The following is a 15,583-nucleotide window of genomic DNA, read 5'->3' as shown; positions in this document are numbered from 1 at the left end:
AAGGGTAGTACATTTTGGGTTGTTGTATTACATGATGTAGAGCTTTGGCAGGCTTTCATTATTTCACTTACTTGTAAATACCTGCTGAGAGAGAACACTGGTTTGATAAGTCAAGATGAAAATGTGACAGAGAGTCGTTCCTTTCTTCTTTTTCACATACAAGGGTAAGTAAAAAATGTGCATGTAATGTGGATTTGGATGTTTGTTTTGTACTAAGACCCCTTATCAAGGGGAGTATCTTCTAATGTTGAGACAAAATGATTAAAAGATGAGTGTTTGTGAAGGCTTCTGATGTAAAAGGATAATGCGTGGCGTGAGGTAAATCACATTCAAGTGGGTGGACTCTTTTATGGATGTGTGTGTGTAATGTAGATTTATGTTATCAATGAAAGAGTGGTGTGTATGAAGTGATGGGTGTCTAAATGGGCTGAATTTGATTTTTATCTATGTATTTTTTTTGTACAGTTCTATTGCAAGGGGAATATTTTCTTACATAGAGACAAGATAGTTTGGAGATAAAAATCTTGAGAAGCTTTCTTTTTGTTACACGTTCAGGTAAGAGTGGTGTCTGCGTTTCCACTCAGGAATTTAGCATTACAAATGGGTATGATTAAAGATAAAATGTATATGTGTTAATAATGTGCACGGTGAATTCTTGGATCAGGAAATCTTAAGTGAATGAAATCATAAGGAATTAAAATGTAAAGGTCATGGACAATTGGAGGCACAAGGTATATCTTACTGACTTGGCAATGTTGTTGTAAATATACAGTAGGAAGCTGATAACAGGAGTGGAATTGATACGTTTTTCTTTAATTGTGGCTAGCTATGGAGTACTATTTTTTTCTCTTTGTCACTCTTTTACATTAGTGCCTTTAATTTTTCATGACCTTTTTTGATAAGCTGTGATGATATAAGCGCAATGAGCGATATCCCCGGGTGTAGGATGACTAGTCAAACAGACATTTCCCCTTCTGGTTATAGATGCAATGTTATAAACAAAGAAGCTTTTGGAGTTGTTCCCAATATTTCAATATTTGTAAGTTTATGTGTTACTTAAGCATAGTTGTTTTTGTTTTTATACTTATATGGGATGTTTTTTTCTGATGAATATTCACACAATATATACATTTGTTCTTGTATTTTATGCTTAAGAGTACTGAAGAAGGGATTGTGTCACAAAACACTTGTTGACTTTGTGGCTGTAAACAGATTTCTTGAGTATTAAACTTAACGTTTGGAACAAGCACCTGTAAAAGTTGTTGGTTCTCAGATTTTGAACATTTCCTTGTATTAAGCTATACTTACACTATGTATATATATATATATATATATATATATATATATATATATATATATATATATATATACATACATAAATCTATATATACTAAAATATATATATATATATATATATATATATATATATATATATATATATATATATATATATATATATATATAACCTACTGTCAGTCTCCAATAGGTAATTATAGTTAGGTCGATGTTTCCATAGAAAAATCTTTTTTCGACTTCCCTATATCTTTGGCACCATCTGACGAATCTTCATGAAATTTTCCCAAAAAAGCAGCAAGGTGATTTTTATTGCACACAAGAGGTTTTGGTGAGGGCCAAGAAAAAAGGGGCTAAAAAAACGTTGCATTTCCCATGTTAACTCCGCAAGACCCGTGAACACATCTACAGCCTGAACCACTGGATGGAATTACACCAAATTTGTCAGAAAGCTAGCTGTCGGCACACAGATTGTGCTTTTTGTTATTTGGTGTAAATCTGTTCAGGTGTTTAGGAGATATTTAAGGGAAAATAAATTTGTATATCTCTGGCCGGGAATAATTTGCAAAATGGACAAATTTTGGCGAATACTCATGCAAAAAGACGTGTTGCAATTGGCTGACCGCAACCTGACTAGAAAGTTTTGACTGCCATTTTATTTCACGGGACATGGTTCCTCAGGGTGAAAATTCTAATTGAAAGTGGCATAAGGTGTCAGGGTGAATGTACCTTGACCCCAGGGGTGTGATATTGGTGTGTTTTAGGGGCAAATTATAGGTTTGATATAATTTTGTGTCACGCGGCATGCGATATTCGTGAAAATTTGCGAATTTCCGCAAATTATTCGCAAAATAAACACGAGTGTGGAAAAATTTGAAAGAAATACCATAAACTCATTCAGACACTAATTAATTTATTCACACATGCACTTGGAGGCTCAGGGACCCACTCACACACCCACTGAGACACTCATACACCCATCCAGATGCATCCATAGACTCACACACCCACTTTCAGACCCACTCAGACACTCACACACCCACTCACACATCCACTGACAGAGACAGGCCCTGTGGCCAAATTGTCCACTGTATACTATTACACTCTCCTGCATGCCACTGTCCACCATTCCAGTCTACACCACTCCATTATGTGCCACTTCTCTGTACGCTGCTCCACTGTACACTACTCCAATCTACACCACTCCACTGTACAACACTCAGCTCTATGCCACTCCAATCAATGCAATTGCACTGTACACTACTCCACTCTACGGCAGTCCACTCTACGCTATTACATTGTATGCAACTCCGCTCTATTCCTTTTCAGTGCACACCACTTCACTGTATGTCACTAAACGCTACTCCATTATATTGATCACGAGCTGGCACCCGGATCCGCATAGTCCTGCCCCTCACCACTTGCCATCTTCTCTGGTACATATATATATATATATATACAAGGAGTGCAGAATTATTAGGCAAATGAGTATTTTGAACACATCATCCTCTTTATGCATGTTGTCTTACTCCAAGCTGTATAGGCTCGAAAGCCTACTACCAATTAAGCATATTAGGTGATGTGCATCTCTGTAATGAGAAGGGGTGTGGTCTAATGACATCAACACCCTATATCAGGTGTGCATAATTATTAGGCAACTTCCTTTCCTTTGGCAAAATGGGTCAAAAGAAGGACTTGACAGGCTCAGAAAAGTCAAAAATAGTGAGATATCTTGCAGAGGGATGCAGCACTCTTAAAATTGCAAAGCTTCTGAAGCGTGATCATCGAACAATCAAGCGTTTCATTCAAAATAGTCAACAGGGTCGCAAGAAGCGTGTGGAAAAACCAAGGCGCAAAATAACTGCCCATGAACTGAGAAAAGTCAAGCGTGCAGCTGCCACGATGCCACTTGCCACCAGTTTGGCCATATTTCAGAGCTGCAACATCACTGGAGTGCCCAAAAGCACAAGGTGTGCAATACTCAGAGACATGGCCAAGGTAAGAAAGGCTGAAAGACGACCACCACTGAACAAGACACACAAGCTGAAACGTCAAGACTGGGCCAAGAAATATCTCAAGACTGATTTTTCTAAGGTTTTATGGACTGATGAAATGAGAGTGAGTCTTGATGGGCCAGATGGATGGGCCCGTGGCTGGATTGGTAAAGGGCAGAGAGCTCCAGTCCGACTCAGACGCCAGCAAGGTGGAGGTGGAGTACTGGTTTGGGCTGGTATCATCAAAGATGAGCTTGGGGGGCCTTTTCGGGTTGAGGATGGAGTCAAGCTCAACTCCCAGTCCTACTGCCAGTTCCTGGAAGACACCTTCTTCAAGCAGTGGTACAGGAAGAAGTCTGCATCCTTCAAGAAAAACATGATTTTCATGCAGGACAATGCTCCATCACACGCGTCCAAGTACTCCACAGCGTGGCTGGCAAGAAAGGGTATAAAAGAAGGAAATCTAATGACATGGCCTCCTTGTTCACCTGATCTGAACCCCATTGAGAACCTGTGGTCCATCATCAAATGTGAGATTTACAAGGAGGGAAAACAGTACACCTCTCTGAACAGTGTCTGGGAGGCTGTGGTTGCTGCTGCACGCAATGTTGATGGTGAACAGATCAAAACACTGACAGAATCCATGGATGGCAGGCTTTTGAGTGTCCTTGCAAAGAAAGGTGGCTATATTGGTCACTGATTTGTTTTTGTTTTGTTTTTGAATGTCAGAAATGTATATTTGTGAATGTTGAGATGTTATATTGGTTTCACTGGTAATAATAAATAATTGAAATGGGTATATATTTTTTTTTGTTAAGTTGCCTAATAATTATGCACAGTAATAGTCACCTGCACACACAGATATCCCCCTAACATAGCTAAAACTAAAAACAAACTAAAAACTACTTCCAAAAATATTCAGCTTTGATATTAATGAGTTTTTTGGGTTCATTGAGAACATGGTTGTTGTTCAATAATAAAATTAATCCTCAAAAATACAACTTGCCTAATAATTCTGCACTCCCTGTATATATATGTACATATATATATATATATATACATATATTTCTATACATATATATATATATATATATATATATATATATATATATATATATATATATATATATACATTCAGACAAAAAAGCTGAGGTTATACAACTGGACATCCTGGCTACACCCTCTCAAACAAAGGTAAAGCCAGCTAAGAGACAATTAAGCTTTGAGGAATCTTTGGAGATCCCCTGCCTACCAAAGCAAAGAAAGAGTGGAAAAAGCCACCAGCCCACCACTATCACCAACTGTGGCATCACAGGCACACTCCCCACCACATTCACCTCATGCAGACACTCAATATTCTCCACAGGGATCCACTCATTCTTTTGGAGAACATGGGAATGACTGGGACCAACAGAATACTGGAGTCCAAAACTCTATCCCACCCTTAGATGACGGGATACATACAACACAGGCCCACAGACATGGACCTAGATCTGTATGCATCAAAACGTTTCCCACTAGACAATATCACTGTATTTCATGAGGTTTTGCAGCATCAATATTTTCTGACTGCACATGCTGTGCACTGTTCCGCCATCTAGTGGTTGGGCCCGAAATTCTAGAACTGTTTGCAGTCCTTCACTTTTGATTTTTTATTCGTTGGTTGGCTTAGATGGAACCACCATTTGATGTCCCCATGTGACATCGTCCTACTTCCTCTGGATATTCCTCCTTTGGTCACCATCTTCAGATTCTTTTTTTCTGCCATTGGCTCTGGATGTTTGCAGAGCGGTCTCCAACAGAAGAAAAAAATGTTGGAAGAAGTCAGAAGATTTTCAGTGTGAAGTTCGCCTAACTGAGACAGATCATCAACAGGGAAGAGAGAATTTACAGAAGAGCATGTTTCTTTTCATCCACAGAACGATGATAATGACCAGTCAGGGGAACCCATGTTCGAAGTAGTGGAGAACACGCTGTTCCAGTTTTACAAAAATTGTCACTATAAGTACGCCAAAAAGGATAAACATCCAGTTTGTAATCTCTGCCTTCACCTTGAATATCGGAGTGAGGATTAAATTGCCTGTGCTGGGTTTACACTGAAGACCTTTAATGTAAGAGTGAAACAGAGGAAGTCCCACCACGCGTTACAGGGGCAGAAGGCCACACCGCTTCACAGAGGTTTGGGTCCGTTGAGTGACAATCATGCGAATGACGCAGGGGAAGAGGAAGGCAAAACATCAGAGGGTGATCGGGAGATAACCGATGTAGAAGAGCAGGCATCTAAGAAGAGCTGAAAGTCAGAAGTAAGGTAGACTGGGCACTCCTTAAAGACTTCCACATCGAAAAAGAAAGACTTGTGAACTCAAAAGGGAACCTCGAGGTCGAAAAACTCACTGTCTATAGTCAGTACCCATGAAAGGGAGTTTCACGGAGCCCTCGACTGGGACTCTGCTGGGGTAAAAACTCAGAGAAAAACAGTACTGTCTAAGGACGGAAGGGAAAAAGCTGGGTCACATTGAAAGCACAACAATCAAGAGCCGGTCACTGAAGCTTGATGACTGAGTCATCATCGAAAGAGGGTTCAACATCGAAAACAAAGATCCCAAACCCCGACAAATGTGCTGTTGACAAAGAAAGAAACAAGAAAATACTTGAGACCAAAATGTCTGCACCTCTGCAGAGAAAGAAGCAATTCGACGAATGCCACAAAGATTTCAGAAATCCTCAAAAGGCCTAAACACCAAAACACACATCCAAGATGAAAGTCAAGAAAATACAGGCTCCACTCACACCAGAACCTCAAGCAGAAGAAGAGCTTTTCTATTAGGAGAAAGAAGATCAAACTGGAATATTTCAGGCTTCAGAGAAAAGTGAATACATTGATCAACAATGGGAAGACTCAGAGACAGACTCACCTGAAAAGGGTGTAGAATCTTACTCATCAAAGCACTCACATCCAGGTGATTTCGGAATGTACTACCTGGTCTTAAAAAGTGCAGCTGACAGATTTAAGGTACATCTCAAGGAGGATAAACCACAATCATGCTTCCTTCTGGAAACATTGCTGATAAGTCAGGCAAGGAGATAGTTTCTACCCTTGCTCTCAAGCATCCTCGACCAGGGGAGAGAAGCTTGTACAGAACCAGCCACTTGTAGAGCTGTGACTCTAAGGACTGAGTATTCCTCCAAGGACCATGCATATATAAAAGGTAATGTCCCTGCGGACCCCATAATCACAACGACAGCCAGAAATAGGGCCAACATCTCCTCAATCTCGGGGCCTCCTCTGGAAAAGAGAGCAGGAGGATGGGACTCCTGGGGCACAGATTTGAGTGTAGTTCTGCACACCAGTGGCACATTGCAAACACAAATATGCTACTCAATAGACATGCTCATCAGCAATGGGAGGAGATGGGAGAACTGTTAAAATATCTCCCTGAACATTATGGAAAACGGCCAGCATTTCTTGCCGAAAGAGGGAAAAACATTGCCAATACATGTTTGAAATCTACTTTAGATGAAGCAAATACATCGAGCTGCCAGATGATGATGGGGATCATGCTAAGACAACACTCATGGCTGAGAATTTCAGGTAGATGTATAATGGGCACCTACTCATCACAGACTGTAGTGAGGCACCCACACCAATCACACACCGAAGATAACTAGCTTCTGGGTGGCAGTTGTCTACATACACAAATACCCAGACACATGGCAGAGCACAGTGATCTATAACCTATTTACTTTTGGCCTGTAATTTGTATTACAAATTACACCCACTACAACAACACACAGGATAAGAATGATCACTGTACACAGCTATTTGTGCTCCCTGCAGAGCAAATCGTTTGAGGATTTCCTCCAGTTTTGTTCTAGGTCCCAGGTCCAAAAGGCAAGGCACACCAGTTTGATACACTTGACATGTCAACACAATCTACCAGCTACTGTGTAACACATGGCTCATTCCTCACTGTCAGAGGAAGCAGTCAGTATCTCACTCAATCACCTAGCAATGGTACAGGCAGGAATTTGCTGTGTACTCACCCCCTTGTGGCTGCTGTGCTGCCCTCAAATGCCCATCAAGCTCCGGGTCGGCCACCATGAAAATGTGGGCCAATAGGGGGGTCATGGTCCAAAGTGCACCCCGGCCACATTAGGAGGACACCCCAGCTAGGCCTCCACGATTGTTCAGGCCCAGCATCTCAGGTCCTCCCACCTCTTGCAACAATGGGTAACTCCGACGGCTGTAGACCCCCAGGATCCGCACCTTCTTGGCAATGGCTCTCCATGTCCCTTTCTTCTGATAGGTATTGACCTGCATGGATGCGACAGAAAAGGCAAGAAATTATGTCCACAAATCGCATCCAAAACGGCTAAGTCACATACATGTCCTTACACCAAGCTGAGAGCATTCTGTTTTGCCCATACTGCCCAAGTGTGGAACATACTTGCCATTGAGTATAGGGACATGACTACAAATGCTTCCCAATCTGCAGACCACCCCACCACCATGCTCAGACCCTGCACTGATTAGGTAGGTCAACTGACATCTTGTGGGACATGATCTAGCAATCTGACTGGGATCTGAGAAAATATGTCATACCTCAAACCTCTGTGGCTTCTAAATGGTAGACTCCTTAGGCATGAAGGCATGAAGGCATGAAGGCATCAGAACACTCACATTATCCTCTGCATGCAATCCCTACAGGCCCTGCACAGCACATATGTGACATGTATAAAGGGACAACAGGGGTGCGAAGATCAAGGGACCTGTCTGGGGTCAGAGACACACATTGACAATGATGCCAAGTGCACATTAGTCACAGATCATTAACTCTCCCCTAAAAGCATTTACATTCTCGTCAAAGAAAAGAGCCTCATTAAGCTACATATTAGCACCGAGCCAAGATATGGTCTCATAACAGGATCTGCTGGGATACAGGGAGTAGGCACAGTGCCACATTTGCATAGCAAAAGTGAATCAACACAATCCTAGACTTGGACCCATACTGTGATACATTTGACAGTCACTGGTATCTGCAGGCTGAGCAGACAGAACCTACATGAAACTCCATTCCCATCACATCCATGCATGACAGTACATCATGTAGTCAACAGCAATTTGGCATGTTGTGTGCATGTGGCAACCTGAAGGGCAGAGTGAGTCAGGATATGCCTTACAAACAACAGTTTAGCAAGGGCAGATGTGGTATGAAATCTCATGCACATTGCTCACTTAACACACAACTGACATATACAACATGAATACACAGCTCATGTTCATGCATATACATGTTGTCTCACATTGACAACATCCATGAGGTAGGGGATGGATGTAATGTCACCTCAACTAGTTATGTGCATCCAACATAAGGTGGATCAGCGAACAGTCAATGCACACACACCACAATGTATTAGAACTAAACATCTGGCACTGAACACAAATACATGCACATTGACTCTCCCATTGATGCCACACTGACTGCAACTACATGGCCCTGAGTTTACATTCTGGCCCACATGGCCACAACGTAACCTGTAAGGAGGCAATATTTGGTGAAGTACAGAGAAAATATGTGTGCTTGAGGCACTTACCTACTTCTCTGGTGCACCATAGAGCTGTCCATACAGGGTTAGGAACTCAGACACAAGCTTCTTCAACTCCTCTGGTGAGAAGGCTGGGGCCCTATAACCTGCTGGACATGGCATGATTGCTCCCAGAGGTGGTACACCGCCACTCAGGTAGATGAGGTATTGCTGGCAGAAGTGTCAGGAGTCAAGTGAGGGATTTTGCAGAACATGGTGGTCATGTCCACCACGTATGTGCCCGTTACCGTCATTGCACACAGCCATTGGCCTTCAACCACCTTTGCCAACAATGTTAGCCTATGGCCGTGTCCGCTGCGGTTGCAACTGCCTACCACCATGACGACATCCGTCAGCGGTCACGGACTGTTCCTAATGTCCAGTGGAGAAGGTCAGGCATCTGCCATTTTAGAGGCCTGGAATGCATTATATGGCTCCAAATTATGTGTCACACCTCTGAAAATATTTGTTTTTGTAGAAATAAGTTCTTGTCTTGTCCTGTAGGTCCTCCTACTCAAGCAACATTGTTGTACATTGCTAGGCACATATGGTAATTTGCATTGGGGCACAGCCCTCTCTCCCTTCCCCCCTCCCACCCACACCTCCGAAAATATTTGTTTTTGTAGAAATAAGTTCTTGTCTTGTCCTGTAGGTCCTCCTACTCAAGCACCATTGTTGTACATTGCTAGGCACTTACGGTAATTTGCATTGGGCCACAGCCCTCTGCCCCCCAACCCCTACCACCCACACCTTGACAAAGGTCATTTTTAAGCTTGGGACATCAAGTCACAGTCCGAGTGGCATTTTTAATGCACAAATTGTTGATGACCAGATACATGATTTGTACACATGTGTGGCAAAGCAAGGGGGTAACATGACTTCTGTGTGGTTATCAGTTGAGGGAGGGGGAGGATCAGACAACCTCCTGTCTATCGTCCACTGCCAGACCTTCACACCATGGAAGAACCTCACAACATCCATATCTACTGTGTGAATCGGCAAACGATCGTGGACCTATGTCATCAGTTGGAGCCAGATCTGATGCCTGCCATTCTCCATCCAACAAGCATACCACCCATTGCACAAGTTATGGCAGTGTTGCACATCCTGGCCACAGGGTCCTTTCAAAATACAGTGGCCCTATCTGCTGGTATGTCCCAGCCCATCTTCAGTCTGGTTTTGAAGGATGCCCTCTCAGCAGTGTTGAAACACCTGGACAGTTACATCAGGTTTCCTCAGAGTGGGTATTTTACTCGTGAAGGCTGACTTCTATGATTTGGCATGCATCCCACATGTGTTAGGAGCCATCAATGGTTCACATGTTGCCTTGGTCCCACCGCAGGGCTATTAACAAGTGTACCACAACAGAAAGAGCTTCCATTCCATCAATGTCCAAGTTGTTTGTTTCGGGGATCTATACATTTCACAGGTCTGTGTCTTTTATCCAGGTTCAGTCCATGATGCCCTCATTATGCGAAACAGCGCAGTCCTCCAGCTGATGTCACAACTGTACCCAGAGAGGGCCTGGCTGGTTGGTAAGTCACATATGTCCTGTTTGTGTGTGTGCAATGTCTGCTGCAAAAAATCTGATGAGAGGGTCTCATAGTTGTACGAATGTCCCATTTCATAACAGGGTATTCTGCATACCCAAACTGTCCATGGTTGTTGACACCGGTGAGGAATCCAATTACTACATGAGAAGTCTGCTTCAACAATGCCCATGTAAGAACACGGCATGTAGTGAAGCAGATTTTTGGGCTTCTGAAAGCCAGATTTAGGTTACTGGACAAGACAGGTGGGGCTCTCCTCTACTCATCCAAAAAAGTATGTGCCCTGCTGCATGCTCCACACATTGCCCTGCGGAGGAATATCCCATACATTACAGATGAGGGGGAGCTAGCACTCAATCAGAATCCTGAAATGCGAAGTGAGGAAGACAGTGATGAGGAGGAAGGTGAAGACTTGCAGGCAGTTTCATCAATTACTACTTTACCTGAGAGCAAGTATGTAATGTGATGTAATTAATGTGGCTGTATATGTCAGGATGTGTGGAGTGGGGTGTTTTTCCAAAAGATAGCAGATTTCATGCTGTGCAGTATACAATCAAGCTTACTTGCTAAGTCAGAAGTAAACATGTCACTACCTTGATCATCTGCTGGGTTTGTGTCAGTCTCATTGCAATGTAAGTGTAACAACTGATATTTGATATGACATTTTGGTCATAGGTATTCATTTTAAATAGAAAGTCCTTGTATTGTTTTTATCCATGTTCCAGCACCATGACATCCTCATGTGTGCATTTCATAGTGTGTATGTGATGCTGCTCTGACATAGGAAGTGGACATGGATTGATCCAGGCAATGTTGGTCACAGCTATGGGGTTTATGAGTCCTGTGCCATACCAGCTTGGACAGTGGGTGGGTGGAAGTCTGAAGTGCACAATACACTGGTCTGATGTGGTGTGTTGGGCCAGCTGTCTTGTGTGTGTGATCATCTGACCTTGATATATGGTGTTATCAGTGCTATCAATGCATACTCCCTTTACATTATGTTGACATTGATCTTGAATGACCTGTTTGTAGCTGTAGAAGTGTTTCCTCATTACAGGCCGCAGTGCCTGTGCCACAACACCTACATAGGTTTGTGTCATGCCACCAGATGCCAGGTCATTATAATGGGAGGGACCTATGCAGGGACTGTTGTACTGCCCTCTCTCTGTTCCATGGCTTATGTTTTGTTTGCAGATCTAGTTTTGGTATGCGATAAGGCTTAAGCTGGTGACAACATCCACTAATCTGTTAGCCTAATCTACTGGACGAGGTCTGACAAAGCCCTTGCTTCGATGGTCTGGGTTCTGTACCATGGTATATCTACCCTGATTCACTATGTTACTACTATTCATGGCTATGACAGCCCAGACATTTTGTCAGCCTATGTGCTGTACAGTGCAATAAAATGTTTAGTGTGACCAGACGCTTGTATTAGTGTGTTACTAGTAATCCTCAGCATGACACTACCTGTGACATATCCCTCCTTCCATTACCATCATGTGTCTTCCTCATGTACATCACATCGGCTTACATCTCAACAGTTCAAAATGTGGAACGGAAGCAAGCAGGCAATGATTTTCTGACAGGTTGGTTTATTGACATAGGTGCAGGGAGTAATAATGCGAAGCAACACAAAAGGAAAGTGAAGGGATCCATCATGGTGGACGTAATCATTTTAGTAGACGCCATAACATTTAAAGTCCAAAGTCCAGTGTCCTACTACCATAGAAAATGAAACGTGTTTGAAAAACAGTCAACAGAGTGAATATGTGGGACACAAAGGATTTGCTTCAGGAAGAGGTCACTTGCTGGCAGTAATTGGAGTCTTGCCATCCAATGCTCCTGGATTCTTGGGTGAACGTCTCCATTTGTAGGGGGTTCTGCTGCTACAGAGGCAGGTCCTTCCCCCAACAGGGCCTTCCTTCCAGTGGCTGCCACAGATGTTGAGGAGACTGGTGTTGCTTGGCCAGAGGATTGGGTGTGGGGTTGCTCACGGTCCCTGATCAGGGTATTGCATATCTCCCTGAACACCCCTAATAGGGAGGCCAGGATGGTGTTAGTGGCCTCCCACTTTTTCCTCTGCAGCTGCTTTATTGCCTTGAGTTTGGTACGTACCTGGCCCATCACGCCTTGGGATTCTTGATAGGCTCCCAAAACTTGGCTGATGGCGTCTCAGCCAGGACCATCCCCAGTGGCCTCATTCTGCTGGCCCACAACATCCCTCCCATGCACCATACCCCCAAGTACCTGCATCCTTGCCACAGATTGTCTCATACTACTGGTTCCAGGACCATCATTGTCGAGGTGTGTTGGTGTGACTCAGGATCCTATACTGGAGGGCATGAGATGGTTGTCACTGTCCTAAGGACACAGGCTGGGCATGAATGGCTGCCTGCGATGTTGGTGCAACCAGGCTGCGAGGACTCAATGTGGTCATGGTAGGCTCACTGCTGTCATCTGATCCGTTTGCCCTGATGGGCCAGAACCGTCCTCAATGTCCAGACATCCAGGAGTGTTGTCCTCACTAAGGGCTTAGTGGCAGTCTCTTCAGTGGCCTCAGTGTTCCCAGTGGCAGTTCAACCTGTTGATGTGGGAAATACAAAGTTACAGGCTGTATTTTGACGTCTACTTCCAACAGTTTACAGTGACATTTAGCAAACGCTGTGTACACATTGGATTTGCAGGTTTTCCTTATGTGACAGGTACAAATGATATCAATTGTATTGACCTGACATTTGTGAAACATACCAATTCTGTTTCAGCCAACCAGCTTCAGGATGTATGAATTCATTAGCACTTGGGAGAATGGGCATAGAGTTACATCATGTCACCGGTGCAGGCAAAAGAGTGGATGGGCTGGATGTGGCTTTGATGCTTTTAAGGCCTAGTTGACTGTTATGCAGGCAGACCCAGACCTTTGTTGTAATATAGCATATAGACACTGGCCTGGTGATTGGAATTACAGGGGCTGGCCCTCCTGGGATTTACTGTCATGTTACTCCATGTACTACACACAGTGTACATATGTTATCCTCCCAGGTGAGTACACTTCCATAGCGAGTTAATAAGCAAGGATATTTGAACAGATGCACACTCGGCTTGTGTTTGGAGTTGGAGAGACAGGGCCTCATGGCCTTAGCAGTCATGGCACTCTCTGTACTTCATGCACTTCTTATATGTCATTCTCCCTGGTGAGTGCACTTCATGTGTAAATTCTCAAAGAAGGGTATTTTTGCAAGTTACACTGGACTGGTGGTTGGAGTGACAGTAAGGGAGCCTCCTGTGAGTTGCAGCCATGTTACTTCCTGTATTACACACACTATACTTATGGTTTCCTCAAGGTGAGTACACTTCAGTGATGATTTGGTGCACAGAGGTATTTTGGGGAGAACACTGTTTTGCTGTTTGGAGTTGGGAGAACAGTGCCTGCTGTGAGTTGCAGCCCTGTCACTCGTAATGCTCCCTAATACCTGACAGATGCCTACTCCCCCAGTGAGTACACATCATATGAGATTTAAAAGTAATTTGGACTTCAGAAAAGAGGACACTGTTTTGGTGTTTGCAGGGACAGTACCAGTGCCTCCTGGCCTTAGCAGTCCTGTCAAAGCCTGTACTACACACACTATACAAATGTTATCTTCCTAGGTGAGTACACTTCAATGTGGAGCTGACAGAAAAGTTAATTTTGAGTAGGATACACTGTTCTGGTGTTTGGAGTTACAGGCTTGCTGGAAGTTGCAGTCATGTCAGTCCCTGTACTGCACCCAGTCTTGTGATGTTATCCTCTCAGATGAGCAGTTCGATGTGGGAAGGCGGACCATCAGGAACTGGCTGACAGGCCAGTGCCTCAGGGTCACAAGTCAGCTGGTTTCATTAAGGCCTCAGGTAACCGGCCCACAAAGCTTTACAGTGTGGCAGGCCCCCACCAGGCCACTGTAATGTGTATTCATCTTGGTTATGCCTCCACCCCCAAGCCAGGCTGGAAGTCCGGTGAGAATGGCCCTAGCAGCAGTTTTCTCCTGGCGCCTCCCCGCTGTGCCACCACATTCAGGCTATGGTGAGCAGGGGAGGATGGAGTTTGCAGAGACCTGGGGGAGGGGTTGTCACCCCACCCCAACCCTAGAGTCTTTTCGGCTGGTGGGGGTGTGCAATTGTATAGGCCTCACTGTGAGGCATCTTCCCAAGAAAGAAGAAAAAAATGGAAAAGTAGTAAAGTACCTTCGACTCCCAACATCCCTCAGAATCCTGTGTGCTTGTGGGCACATCAATTAGTTTCTCAAGGCCTAAATAACAAATAATTTGATCTTGTGCAGTGTAATGGCTCCAATACTTTTGGGCATAGTTCACACTATATAAAACTATACAAACAAAAAATAAACAGCCAGCTTCTGCAAAGGCCCGAGCCGTGATAAATAATGAGGACTCTTTACATAAAAATATTCATTTTAAGTTCGCATTTCTGCCTTTGTCTTGGACTAGGTGTAACTCATCTTTAAGAAAATATTTTAATGTGGTTTTGCATTACATTTGCTTCTGAAGTATGCAATGTCCAGAGTTAAAAATACTGGCTGTGGATGATTTTCTTCATTTCTGTACCAGCTAGGACATTAAAATACCGGCATGCTATTTTAAAAAGAAAATGGCCAGCTGGAAACCCTAGTCCGAAATGTGGTTGTTGCCATTTAATTTCACCTTGCCAGCGTGGCCAAAATCACCAACTTTACTGATTCTAAATGCGTTCAAATGACTAGCTTAACAACATTGCTCTAACAATAAGTCCAATGAGACTAACCTAATGGCAATCAATGAAAGGGACAATCTGGGAACGTGGGCCACTTTTTTTGGGAGTGCCCGGGCCTAATTGTGATCCCAATCCAACCCTGCAGGTGAGTACACTTCAATTGGGAGTTGACTAACAAGGGTCCTTGGTGCAGAGGATAGTGGGCTGGCCTAGTGGAGTAACAGTAACAATGCCTGCTGTGAGTTGTAGTCATGTCAGTCCCTAACTATACACAGTGTAGAAATGTTATCCTCCCAGGTGAGTACATTTCAATTTGGAGTTGACAAACAGGGTTTTTTGGAGCAGAGGGCACTGGGCCAGCTATGTGGAGTAACAGTAACAGAGCCTCCTGGTCTTAACAGTCATATCAGTCCCTGTAC

The sequence above is a fragment of the Pleurodeles waltl genome, chromosome 6 (assembly GCF_031143425.1).
Source record: "Pleurodeles waltl isolate 20211129_DDA chromosome 6, aPleWal1.hap1.20221129, whole genome shotgun sequence".
Taxonomy (NCBI): domain Eukaryota; kingdom Metazoa; phylum Chordata; class Amphibia; order Caudata; family Salamandridae; genus Pleurodeles; species Pleurodeles waltl.
The sequence above is the reverse complement of the archived record's forward strand: the minus strand, read 5'-3'. Positions refer to the sequence as shown.